At 48.5% G+C, this 14275-nt stretch overlaps 1 protein-coding gene across 1 annotated transcript in view; it reads right to left on the bottom strand.

The window, feature by feature from the left end:
* CNTNAP4 (contactin associated protein family member 4) overlaps window positions 1–14275 on the bottom strand; it is a 1879337-nt gene that overhangs the window by 1316085 nt on the left and 548977 nt on the right. The window lies entirely within an intron of this gene.

The raw sequence follows: 14275 nt of genomic DNA, 5'->3' as shown, positions 1-14275 counted from the left end.
AAGTAAAATTCAATGACGTGATGCGTTGTATTTCCAAATCTGCATGAGTAACTAGCAGTTCCAAAACTGGTGGCCAGGTAACTCTTTTTGAAAAAATATTACACGTCCTACCGGGCCCCCGAAACGGACGTTACCCCTATAGTTTAAACTTTAAGAAAGTAGGCATTTTCTTGTTTAACCATTCTGTGTGCCTCTGCCTGGTTTTGTGTTAACTGTCTGGTTTTGGATTGACAGAGGCTGGGGATGTGCATTCACTGTAGACAGTCACTCGGGAGGTTGAGGTGTGCCTAGCCCTTCCTGGATGACTCTGAGCTGAGTTGAATGGGGCTTGGCTTAATTTGGAGTAGTGAGAGGAGATTTCTTTGCACCTGAATAGGGCCTGCTTCCCTTGCAGAATGCTGATTCCACCCGTGGTCTTTTTTTTGGTCTTTTAGTCTGCCGATTAATCCATCAGTCAATCAGTCAACTTTATTCGGTTTCAGCACATAAAACCATAAAAGTTATAAAAACTTTAACATTTCCATAAAAGTAATTACGCAACTAATCACAAACAAATTACAATCCACAATAGTACAAATTGATTCAGAGCCAAAAATACAAGATTAAGTGTATGACCCCATTACCATCAGATCAAATATTTTGGAACAGTTAAAAGAATGAATCCCAAAACCTTCTCTGAAATGTATATGTTATGAGTGTAAACATGGACCCAGACTATTGCTAACATTTAATCAAGGCAAGCCCTGGCCTTCGCAGCAGATTTCAGGCAGCTGAGAACAAAGAAAATACATTCTTCATGCAACATTTGTAAGTAAATGAGGGCTGGACGAGCCTGAGTAAAATTCCTCCTCTTTAAAATCGGGGCAATAAAAGTTTTCCGTGGGACTTCATATAATTTACAAAATAGTATAAAATGTTGCAGATCCCGTGGAGACTCACCATCACATCCACAAGGTTCTAACAACTGCCCTCTCCTGCAACCCCTTGGAATAGCCAACGAAAAATGAAAGAGGTCAAGGTGAAACGTGGTTAATAGGAACCGTTAGTAAATGCTTAAAGACCTCGAGGGGGGCGCTAGAGGGCGCACTGCGGAATGGCTGGCTAGCTTGTCAGCTCCGCCGGACGGTCGCGTAACTAGCGGCCTTTAGCCCCTTGAAACCCCACGAAACTAAGCGGAGATGGAAGATATGGGCATCGGAAGGTGAGGCCATCGTCCCGAGTACCCGCTGTAAGGCGATATATGCGGGGAAAGGAAGAATCAGCCGAAAACTCGGACCCCGGACTATGACATCGCCAAAATGGCCGCTCCGGACACCTGGCGGATCGGTGCTTACCGAGGCTCCAGAGGCAGTGAAACGAAGGTGCACACCCAGCGCCACCTGATGCGTGGCCACTGACCACCAACGCGACGACGGCAAAGCTCGAGAAGGCCCCCTAGACACAGCGACACAACGGACAAGCGTGCGTTCCACCACAGGCAAGATGGCGGCGCCCGTGAAACGCACCAGACTGGAGGCGGCGGCGGACGCTCCCGCCGGACGACTACTCCCAGTAAGCAGCCTGCGCTGGGCGCGAATGTGAACCGGCGATAGAGGGAGGCTTCTGGCGCTTACCTAAGTGCATGCCTTGCACCGGCGCTATCAGCGGGACCACGCAGGGGGAATCAACCTCGGAGGTGAGCGGACTGCCCAGGCAATACGCGGGGCGCCTGTGATCTATGCACAGCAGCAAGTAAACTTCGACACAGCACGGGCTCCACCGCCCACGCAGGGTCTGCCCCCCTACACACAGCGGGTTGCGTGGCTACGAAATACCGCCCTTTGTGGTGCCTCAACAGCCCGGACAGCGAAACCGCCTCCAGAGAGGGACGGAGGTGTCTGGGTTGGGCGCCGAATTGCATCCAGGCGCTAGATGACCACTAGATCGACCAGGGGGGGGGCGGCAGTGTCAGTGCCTCGTGCTATCTCCGCAGCCAGCGCAACATCGGGCAGCAGCCCAAAATTAACTGAACTGCACCCGTCCAAACAGCACCCTGAAATGGGGAAACCTGACCGAAATCAAACCAAGCTCCAGTTTGAAAAGCGGATCCAGGGCAAAAATAACGCGACTGACCTGGAGGTGGAAGGGGGCCAGGACTTAACGGAGGGGGCAGGCATGGAGTCAGTTCTGCGAGCAATACAGCAAAGTTTGCAGGAAATGCACGGGAAACTCGACAACGTGGTGCAAAGAGTCGACAACATGGCGGCGAAAATCGAACAACATGACGGACGCCTCACGGAGGCGGAGCAGCGGATCTCAAAGCTGGAAGATGACCAGAGAACCACAACCAAGACCTGTGATGGCCTGGAAAAGACAGTGGAACACCTGCGAGCGAGGGTTGAGGACCAGGAAGCCAGGTCCAGGCGGAACAACGTGCGGATTTCGGGCCTGCCGGAATCCACAAACACAGGGAAGATGGAGACCTATGTAGAGACCCTGCTGAAAGAAATCTTTGGAGCCGACAAACTATCTTCTGTGTTCCTGGTGGAACGAGCGCATCGATCGCTGGCGCCTGTGCCGAAACCCGGAGCTACCCCGCGCATGATCATTGCCCGCCTGCTAAATTACAGGGACAGAGACACGGTCCTAAGGCTGGCACGAGAAATGGGGAAAATAACGCACCAGGGGAACACGCTAGAGTTTTACCCAGACCACACTATGGCGGTGCAACTGGCCAGGAAGGAATTTGCTCCTGTCAAAAAGAAGCTCAGGGAACTTGGACTGGAGTACGCCATGCTATATCCGGCGAAGCTCAAAGTCATAACTGGCGGGAAACCAGTCATACTACAAACGGTGCAGGCAGCACAGGACTATGTCAAACAACAAGGCAAGAGGAGAAAACAGCACGACAGAACGGAACCAACCAGTGACGTGGAATGAGCGGGGAAGGACGCTAACCAGCAAGATGAAATTAAGGACTTCGCCAATGTGTAGCGACTGACTAAAAACAGTTTGGCCTGCAGACATTCGCATGGACCATAGTGGCCACGATGGTGGCACAAGTCGTAAGAGATTGGCGTTTGCGGACATACAGTAAGTGTGGCCCCGATGGCTGTAAAGCCGAGGAAGTGGCACGTCAACTGTGAGTATGCGAAACGACGTTATTAATATGGAGGGTCGGGGTGGCCGGCTGCCAGGATGTGGGGCAGCGAACAAGTAGCCATGACCATAGCCGACCTGGTGGCACAACGGATCCCCATACAGGGGACATTACACGCATTACGCGGCATGGCCCACGTACACGCTGGAACTAGAGACATGGGGGAGTCTGGACCCATTGTGATGTATCACAGTAGGGATGCCATTATGATTAGTGGGAGACAGGGGGTTGGGGGATGTCATAATCACGCTATACTCTAACACACACTTACGACCGTCCACATCCACTACGTGGGTGGAGATGTGTGAACCTGGTGACACCCCCAGGCGGGTGTACCCCGAACTCTGTTGGACACATAAGTTACTGTTTAAGTTAAAGTTAAAGTTGACTCAGGGATGGCTTTGGCACAGTTTGGGCGCTGAAGTGGGTGGGGGGAGGGGGGGGGGGATCAGAAGCTAACCGACTGCAACCTCTGTATCTAAGAAGCATGGCGAACTCCTTGGGGCTATGCTGGAATATACTTACTGTTTGCAATCAGCGAAAAATGTTGTCAATGCTACAAGATGCACACCATGGCACCACACATGCAGGATATACCATGATGTCTGACCAACTGAAGTGTGCAAATCATCACCAAACACACGCTCATGTCACGTAGTAACGCGCTGAAATTTCTAACGTGGAATATTAGGGGCCTGGGAAACCCAAAGAAGATCCGACGACTATTTGCATATTTTGATAGAATGCACATTAACATTGTTTTCTTGCAGGAAACGCACCTAGACCGAAACGGCACTTCCACGCTGGGGGATAGGTGGGCTGAGACCGTGGTTCACTCTAACTACTCCACGTATTCACGGGGAGTGAGCATATTGATCAGGAGGGGTACGGGCTTTGAAGTCACAGATGTGCACAGAGACGCAGAAGGGCGGAGCGTTATGCTAGCGGGCAGACTTAGGAGACAGCAGATTCTATTGGTGAACACATATGGCCCAAATATAGATGACCCGGGGTTTTATAGCAAGGTCTGGCACAACATTGCCAACATGCAGGCACCGCAGGTACTGTGGGGAGGTGATTTTAATGTTACACTGCAGGATACTCTAGACAGAGCAGCTCACACTTTAGAACAACATGGAAACGCCAGGGCTATGGTGAAAGAGGTGATGGAGGATATACAGTTGGTAGATCTCTGGCGGGTTCGCAACCCAGGAGTGGCAGCAGCGACGCACATAAACGCAGCAAACAACAGTTGGTCCAGGTTAGATTACTGGTTGGGCACACAAGCAATACTCCCATGGGTTGTGGATATCACACACTTGCCACGTACGCTGTCAGACCACAGTCCGGTACTTTTGGAAGTCAACATCCCACACTACGACCCACCACCCTTCACCTGGCGATTTAACGCAGCCTCATTGAAAGACCCAGTATACGCCTCCACCATACACAAGGCGATAGGGGACTACTTCGATCTAAACGGCCCGACCACGGAAGACCCAGGTCTGCTGTGGGAGGCCTTCAAGGCCAATATCCGGGGAGTCTGCCTCAGTACGGCCTCGGGCATCCTAAAAGATATCAGACGCCAATTGCACACAAGGGAACAGGCCATTCAAACGCTAGAACAATCCTACACACAGACAGGAGACACCAAGCTACTAGGGGATATCCAGTCGCTATTGACGGAACATGCTAAATTTGCAACGGACGAACTTAACTACGTCACTAAACGAGCCACGGCGAGAAGGTATGGAGAGGGGGGTAGACCCGGCAGGGAGCTGGCCGCAAAGATATGCGCAGGCAAAACACCACATACAGTCACATCCATAACCACTAGCACCGGGGACTTGGTCACGGACACCAAGGGTATACTGCGAGCATTCATGGGCACATATGGCACGCTATACGAGGCACGCCCCTCGCCGTCTCAACCTGACTTACTGGAATACATGGAAGACATTGAAATGGCGTGGTTAGCAGATGGGCATAGAAAATACCTAGAACGCCCCATAACAGTAGAGGAAGTCACGGACACCATCAGGCGCCTGCCAAACAACAAAGCACCGGGTCCTGATGGCTTTGTAGCGGAATTCTATAAGGCATACGTGGACCTCCTTGCGCCGCACTTAGTGCGAATGTACGGGATGGCACATGAGGCCCAGAAATTGCCAGCTTCACTAAGGGAAGCCCTGCTAATCACGCTACTAAAACCGGGCAAAGACGCTACTAAATGCGACTCCTACCGTCCATTATCTTTGTTAAATGTGGATACCAAAATTATAGCGAGTCTGCTGGCAGACAGGCTGAAGCCACTCATGCCACTTTTGATTAGACCCGACCAGTCAGGATTCATTCCAGACAGGGCCACCACACACAACACCCGGACGCTGTTCGCATTGGCACACTATCTGGCTCCGGAAACGAAAGCTGTGGCAGTGCTCCTAGATGCTGCTAAGGCATTCGACACAATAGGCTGGCCCTTCATACACGCAGTGCTGGCGCGCATGGGGTTCCCCTGGATATTTCGAGGGTGGATAGCGATGCTCTACACAGACTTGACGGCACGCATCAGAGTGAACCGATACATATCAGAACCCATACAAATCTGCAGAGGTACCAGACAGGGGTGCCCGCTCTCACCGATGCTTTTCGCTCTAGTGCTAGAACCTCTAGCCTGCAAAATCCGACAACACTACCACCACTCGGCGATTCAAATGCCCTCCCGACCCATACACATCTCATTGTACGCAGATGACATGGTGTTATATGTTAAACACCCGGAACAACACCTCAATCCCCTACTGAGGGAATATATAAAATTTGGTCACCAAGCAGGCCTACAGATAAACTGGGATAAGTCTCTGGTGTTGGCGCTAACTGACAGCACGAAACCAATCAAACTAGACTATCCATTGGAATGGCAAGACGAACCCACTAAATATTTGGGAATATGGTTCCACAGAGACCCAGAGGTGGTCATTAGGACGAACTACGGGAGGGCAATTGCAACCCTGGAGGATAAAATCAAGAAATGGAACAGACTGCCTCTCTCATTAGCGGACAGGGCAGCGATAATAAAAATGGTGCTCTTGCCGAAATTTCTTTATTTATTTAACAACATCCCAATAAAACCCCCCGCCGCTGTCTTCCGCAATATCAAAACGCTAGTGCTTAATTTACTATGGGCGGGCAAACAGGCGCGGATGGACCTGCGCACCATGACATTGCCGTATGCCAGGGGGGGGTTCAGGGTACCAGACTTCTACCTCTATTACTTGTGCGCGCAAGCGCAATACGCACATTTTTGGTATCATGAAGTGCCCTTCCTGACTCATGTCGCGGTGGAGGCGGGCGACACGGACCCGATTCCATTGGCCAATATACTCACACACAAACGTACCAGACTACACGATCGGGATATAAACACAGTTAACACGACCACTGAGGCTTGGCGGCTAATAGGCAAGGAAGCAAGTTGCCTGCCACTGTACGCACCCGCGCTCCCACTAGCACATCATCCAGCCCTCTCGGTGACACAGGAAAGGGTTGGCATGGATCTACTCAGGCAGGCCGGAATAGACACAGTAGGGGACCTATACAAAGATGGAGAATTCCAGACACTAGATAAATTGCATTACATCGTAAACCCATCTCCGCTGTTTACTTTTAACTTCTACAGGCTGCAGCGAGCAATACGAGAACACTACCCAACATATCCAGAGGAGCCAACAACCCTGGTGCCCCTACAGCTGCTCTTGACTACGCCCAAAGCATCACACATGGTGTCCAAACTGTATGCGAGTACACAAGGGGCGGTGGGAAACAATACACACAAGGCCAGGGAAAGATGGAGTGCTGGGCTAGCAGAACCCCTGACAGAAGTAGAATGGGACTCCGCATGCATGCTTACGGGTATGCTGACACCCAACGGGAATTTGAAAATTATACATTACAAGTACTTACACCAGGTCTACCACACCCCCCAGAGGCTGCACAAGCATGGCCTGCGGGAAGATTCCAACTGCTGCCGGTGTAGACAAGCAGATGCAGACTTCATGCATCTAGCATGGCACTGCAGAAAGGTGGCGGGATATTGGGAACAAGTCATGCAGGTTCTGAATGAAATGTTGGGGGTTAACATGCCGTGCGAAGCAAAAATTTGTTTATTGGGTATTACTCCAAATTTGAGAGCCCTGAGGCGTAAATTCTGTGCTGTTGCCCTCCTGTTAGCTAAAAGGAGGGTATCCATCCATTGGAATAGCAAAAGGGCACCAGAGGTGAAACGCTGGATTGAAGACATGGTATATTGCCGAGACACGCTCAACACGTACGAGGAGGACCTACCAATTGGCTCTAGGCCCAGAGACTACTGGAGGTACCTACGTGACTATTTACTCGAGCATGGAAAATCAGATTCAGAATCGGAAGCGATGTAATTGGTCTTCTGATGGAGACAACATAGGACGAACGAATGTGAAGTGCTGGCACCTCGGAGGGAGGATGCTGTGATGCAGGGGGAGGATGCAGGGAGGGAACTACAAGTTGGGGAATGTACAGTTAAGTTACATGTAAGTTTAAAGGAACAAAAACTGAAAAAAGTAAGATTATTAATGTATCAGACAGCGGCCATGGCACTGTCGTGCGACTGGACTCTTGCTGACAAGGCGCCGCCGGTCCTCTGGATGTCGGCTGATGGGCTGTGTGCATCTCACAATGTTGCTGTTGACAGTAGTTGCTGAACGCCGGCCCATGAGGATGTAGGCAAGCAAGCTATTGCTGATTCTTGATTTGTCTTGTATGTAATGAACAAAAGTGCAATAAAATTCTTACACCAAAAAAAAAAAAAAAAAAAAAAAATGCTTAAAGACCTCAAGAGATAAGGCTCAGCTAATGGGGTTGTTTTCAGCATTAGGAATTTACGGACAGTAGGTTTCCTCAACTCCAACTCTTCCCACTCAATTTTCCTTAAACTACCAAAGAATTGCTTTAATAGTCTCACATCCTTTCTAGTTACGGACTCAGGGTTGGTGTAAAAGTCAGCTCTTCCCAACCTTTCAAAGCTGCTCTTCATATATCTGAGCCATGGTATGTGAAGGGCATAGTCAAGAGTCTTACACTCTTTTAAAATCAGTTGACTTAAAAGGGCTCCCACACTCAACCAGGATTTCATCCAAAAGATTAAGGGGAGGAGGGCCAATGTATTACTTAGGTAAGGTACCCCCAATTCTTCATGTACCACTATGTTGGCCATGCCCAGAGAAACGCCCAATAAGAGTCTCAAGAATGTATTCTCAGAAATTTGAAGATCATCTGTGGTAACATGCCCCCATATTTCACTGCCATGAGAAGCCGTTGCAACGCTCTTAGCCTAATTGATCTTTAAGAGTGCCATGATGAGTCTCTTTCCTAACTTCGAAGTGAAAATAAAGATAACTGCACTTACCCGCACCAGGTCTACCCTCTTTCTTTGTTTTAGAGGGCCCCATTTCAACTGCTCATCCATTACGACCCCCAAATACGAGAAGGCATCAGTGAGGGGTACTTTAGCAAAGCCTACAATAAATTGAAAAGATTTTTTCGGGCCAATGCCCACCTGCATAACGTAGGATTTAGAGTCATTAATAGAAAGATCACTGACCGACATAAAGGCTGGGAATGCGTCAAGCAGGGTTTGTAGCCCCATAGCAGTCCTTGATATGAGGGCTGCGTCGTCTGCGTATAGAAGGACTGGGAGACCAAGACAGGCGGAAAACGGATAATCTACCCCGTTGACAGTAGAGCTTTATCTAAATTGTTAATATATAAATTGAACAAAAAAAGGAGCTAGAATACACCCCTGGAGCACACCTCGCTGTATGTCGAAGTTACGTGAGACTCTTAAATCTTGCAAAAATCGAACATGGGCTTTGTTTCATTGTGAAGATCTTCTAAAAAAAGAAAAAATATTCCTGTCTACCCCGATGTCTGTCATGGACTGCCATAGCTTGGTCCTGTTCATGCGATCGAACGCGGAAGACAGATCAATGAATGCTAGAAAAATTGTGCCAGCACAGGCGACCGTGTATTTGTTGAGTATCATGGTTAGTATAAGGCACTGGGCCACCATGGATCAGCCTGGGTGAAACCCATACTGAACGTCTGATAACGAGTGTTTCTCTGACCAGCTAGTCAGCCTTTCTAGTAGCACTCGGCCCACCACCTTCATCACTGAGTCCAGCAGCGAGATTGGCCTGTAGCAATGTGTGCTATCCTTTTTAAAAACTGGCCCTATGGTCGAGGTAGCCCAGGACGCAGAGCCTCCTGACCAGGCCGCAGCAAGGGCCAGAGCTCAAAAGGGGGATGCCCTCAGGTCCAGGGGTTTTATTGCTTGTCAGCCTGACGATACCCTCCATTATTTCTTCTATGCTGAAAACCAGGTCAGCGAAAGCTGCCTCCTGAGTTGGCAGGCCAACGGGACTCTTGAACATATTTTCGAAATGGTGCACCCACTTGTCCTCTGTGATATGTGTGCCTACTGTGATACTTTCATCATCCATACAAATATAATAAAAGGAGAGCCCAAACCTTTGAGGCAGGTAATCTCAGGAACCACAGTACCAATCATAACACCCAATACAGCGTTGGAAAGGGCAGTTCCAGCAGAAGAACATAGGCTAAGCATACGCCCACCGTATACATTTAAAAGGTAAAAGAACCGTGCCAGCAAAGTAGTCCCTTGTGGGCGTGTCTTCGTTGTGCTGTGGGCATGTGCTGGGGATGTGACAAACGCTGGGGGCATGTGGTACGTTCCGTCCTTCATGCCATGTCTCATATCGTGTGCTAATCCCACCCGCTCCCTTTAAATACCCCTGCACCCCATAATCATAACCCACCCTTACTCCTTAAAATACCCCAACACCATTAAACACTCACCCATCTTAACCCTATAAATATACCCTGTACCCCAAAACCCAAACCTATCCCTAAACCCTAAAAATACCCCTGTAACTCAAAACCCAAACCTAGCCCTGAACTCTATAAAAACCATTGTACCTCAAAACCCAAACCTCCCCCTGAACCCTAAAAATAGCCCTGTACCCCAAAACTCAAACCTAGCCCTGAACCCTAAAAATACCACTGTAGCCCAAAACCCAAACCTACCCCTGAATCCTAAAATACCCCTGTACACCAAAACCCAAACGTAGCCCTTAACCCTTAAAATACCCCTGTACCCCAAAACCCAAACCTACCCCTGAATGCTAAAAATACCCCTGTACCCCAAAAGCCAAACCTAGCCCTGAACCCTAAAAATAACTCTGTACCCCAAAACCCAAACCTACCCATGAACCCTAAAAATACCCCTATACCCCAAAACTTAAACCTAGCCTGAACCCTAAAAATACCCCTGCACCCCAAAACCCATACCTATCCCAAAACCCTAAAACTACCCCTGTACCCCATAACCCAAAATTATATCTGAACACTTAAAATACCCAAACACCCCAAAACATATACCTCAGTACCCCTAAACATATACCCCTATACCCATACTTACCTTATCCAAACATAAAAAAACATGCTTTTACCATTCATGCATTTACAACGAATTTTGTTGTAAATGTATGCGTGGTAAAAGCATATAAATTGTAATGCCATGCGTTATAATGGCATTGCGGAGTCATGGTACTTTTGTAATGAAAGTATGCGTAGTGATGGTATGAGGAAAGAAAGTTGCAGAATAATGGGTGTTTACCCTCCCCCGGTAAGTACATTGGTGGCACGGCGGCCCACATCTCCAGCAACATACTAATATATTTTCACCACCAATTTGAAAAATGCATTGGTCTCTCTCATTGATGGCCAGCACCGACATACACTTTTAGACACACTTCCCGCCACAAGTTCTAGAATTGCGAACTTTAGAGCTGGGGAGCTACGTTCGAATCTCGGCATCAGCTCAACATCCTGTGATTCCAGGCAAATCGCTTTGTCTCCCCATGCCTACCACAAATGAAAGTGTTCTTCTGTAATGTAAATTGTGCTCATGCCATGTTGTCGAGTTCGCGCTATATCATATTGCAAGGAAAAATAAAGTAGGGAAACTCGAGTTCACACACTACTGAACGCGCACTCTTAGGTGCATCAGCAGTGCGCTGTGAATCGGAGCGTTTCACGGGCCTGTCACAGATAAGAAATGCTATCAAAATGAAATCCTACAAAACAATATACTACTGGCCGGCAGCCATTCATACCCGGACAACGTCGGGACGGTCTGCTAGTGGTTTATAATGGGGCTATTAATAATACTCCAAAATCTAGAGCTGTTCCTCAATGTTCCTCAATATACTGGCCTCCATTAACCCCCTCCATGCTTCTTCCTTCAGAGCGGTTTTGTGTCTAGCCAGTGCTAGTTTATAGTCTCTTCGACATGATTTAACCAGGGTCTAATTTCTAGGGCTGCTATTCAAGGCTTCCCTCAACCTTCTTGCTGCCAAAGAACAAGTGAAGTCAAACCATCTAGGGGTCGGAATTACTGGGCAGAGGGCCAGGATACTTAAAAGATCGCCTACTGTGCAGAAAATATATTGAAAGCACTAATGACCTCCCACGGAGATGTACACGGTGTAGTACACAGGGTCAGCTCGCTAGCACATGTGTCTACATCTGGGGAGATCTGTAACCACTTCAGCCTTCTTCTACCATCTGTGGGTCATAATGACCCATTCTGGCTCCCTTTTTGGGTAACAGTAGGGGACTAAGAAGTTCCACACATAGAGGGTTATAGTCGCTGTAGGCACTTGCCTGGATCTTAAATCCCACAAATAAAGCTTATACAGATGATGAGATTAGTATAAAGTCTATAAGTGAGCCACCACCTCTCCCTTTAGCCCCTTGACCGCGACGCAAATTCTGTCGTGGTGCTGGGGAATTAATGAGTGGGTGTGTTTCAGACGGCCGCCGGCTCTCCTCCGCATGCGCCCACTGTGACGACGGATGGCCAGGGGCCGTCCGACGCATGCAGCGAGTTAAATGAAGGGACAACAGCCTTGCTATGGGGATCACATAGAGACAAAGCGAGAATAAATCAAATTCATTCAGAATATCGTTCAACAGGTCCCCCTGAGAAGAGTGTTCAAAATGAATTCCCCTTACCTGGGGACAGCATAGATCAGTTAACGTTGCTACCCTGCGATCTCCACATGTGTGGATATTACAGTCACCAGCAATTGTAAGGTCTTGGAGAGCAGTGTTACAGTGTTGTCCAATGAAAGAGCTGAGCATAGTGATATTAAGCCTAGCATAGTGATATTACACACACCCTTGGAGCATGATGGTGAATTGTAGAAATTAATAAGACCAAGTTCATTTGACCCCTTACTTAGTACCAAAGACTGTATGCACAAACTTAATGTGGGCAAGACCTCTATCTTGCAATACACAGCTATGAAGATATAAATTGCAAGACCACCCTTTGGTCTGCCTACCAAGAAGGGGGATGCTGGAACGAAAAAGGACGCATATCCCTCTAAAAATAAACTACAGTCCATCAGCCATGTTTCCTGCAAACAAATGACACAGAATTGCTTAACACATGTGACCCACAATGGATCACAAAACGAATTCACTAAACCTGCAATATTCCAGAATGTAAAGTTATTAACATGTTCACCCAAACACCCCTGGCTTCGCCGTGGGAGAACTCACTGAACATTTAAATTCTCTATATCCATAGCGGAAGGGCCACCAAGTCAGTGGCAGGCATCCGTCGAGGCCAAGGGAGTAAATCGATTTGACAGTTCCAAAGGGGGTGGACCAAAATCCTGTCATCTTAAAGGCATCTGGGCCAGGTGTGCTAGGGTGGAAGGTAAATTAAAGTTAGTTTTCCAGTTAGGTAGACCTGACAGCAGCAATCTGTTAGGTGGAACCATGTTGGCGTTATTAGAGGTAATCATAGGGTTACGCCCCATTGGCTCTGGTTTATAAAAGAAGCCAAGGGGCAAAGCCATGATGGACGATTTGTGACCAGAAGGAGAGAGATGTAAATCTGTAACTATGATCCTTTTCGCAATGTGGGGTCTGTCGAAATTTATAATAACACAGTCACCAGTGCAATATTTAAAGAGCTACCAATCCAGTTGACCCTTCACACCATTTTTCTTCACCCTCAATCCTATGGTGGTATTAGACGACAGCCAATGTAAAACTTTGTTCTTTAGTTGGAAAAAACCTTCCTTTGTACCCAGGGGAGAGATTGCACGTTCCCCAATATTACAACATAGAGAGTAGATTCAGCTGGTAAGTTCTGCACAGCGGTGTGCCCTCCCCCCTGTGAGTCCCCCCTACTAGATGGTTCTCCGTGAATATCTGATTCCACATGGCCTGCTGTCCGTGTTGCCATGATTAACCCTCGAGGTGGATACTGGGCGGCTATCGGATAACGCTCCCCCTGACAACTGTGGATGCCCCCTGGTATGTATAGGTGGACCTATTGGGATGGATCTCTCCGAGCTTGAGGAGGCCAATGGGGGACCTGATTCTAAGATGACAACTACCCCTCTTGTTGGCACACAGTGATTAAGAGCAAGTAAACCTTTTTCAATCGAGTTCAAACGCTGGATTAGTGAGCCCAATTTGGAGTCCAATAAGGTCTTCATTGCCTCCTGGAAAGCTTCTAGGGCGCCTGTCAAGTCTGCCTTAATCAGTGTTTGTGTGGATGACACCTCAGGGGTTTTAAATTGGGTCTTGATCTTTTGGCCTTCCCCCATGGATTGATTTTTCTTTTTTATACAAGTCACTGAGAATGGCTATCCCGTGCCCTTGATTAGAGGGTGCGTTATTGTCTCCCTGATTGTTGATTATAATGGCCAGGGAAAGAGGTGGCTGTTGGGCTAGATGATGGCTGTTTGTCCCAGTAAGGTCCTGCATAGTCTCTCGCAGCCCAGAGTTCTTTGATAAATCCCCATCGGCTCTGACCAGAGACAAAAGAGAGTCTTCAGGCAAGAGGGGTGAAGAGATGACAGGGGACCTCGAGAGACGTCGGTTTACCAGTACAACTCCTTGTCCAACACGGCTGCGCCTCGTTCGAGGAATTGGTCCATGGTTCCCACTGAGGCTGTGGTACCAGCCGGAGTCCACCTAGGGGCTAGGATCGCCTTG

The sequence above is a fragment of the Lissotriton vulgaris genome, chromosome 3_1 (assembly GCF_964263255.1).
Source record: "Lissotriton vulgaris chromosome 3_1, aLisVul1.2, whole genome shotgun sequence".
Taxonomy (NCBI): Eukaryota; Metazoa; Chordata; class Amphibia; order Caudata; family Salamandridae; genus Lissotriton; species Lissotriton vulgaris.
The sequence above is the reverse complement of the archived record's forward strand: the minus strand, read 5'-3'. Positions and strand labels throughout refer to the sequence as shown.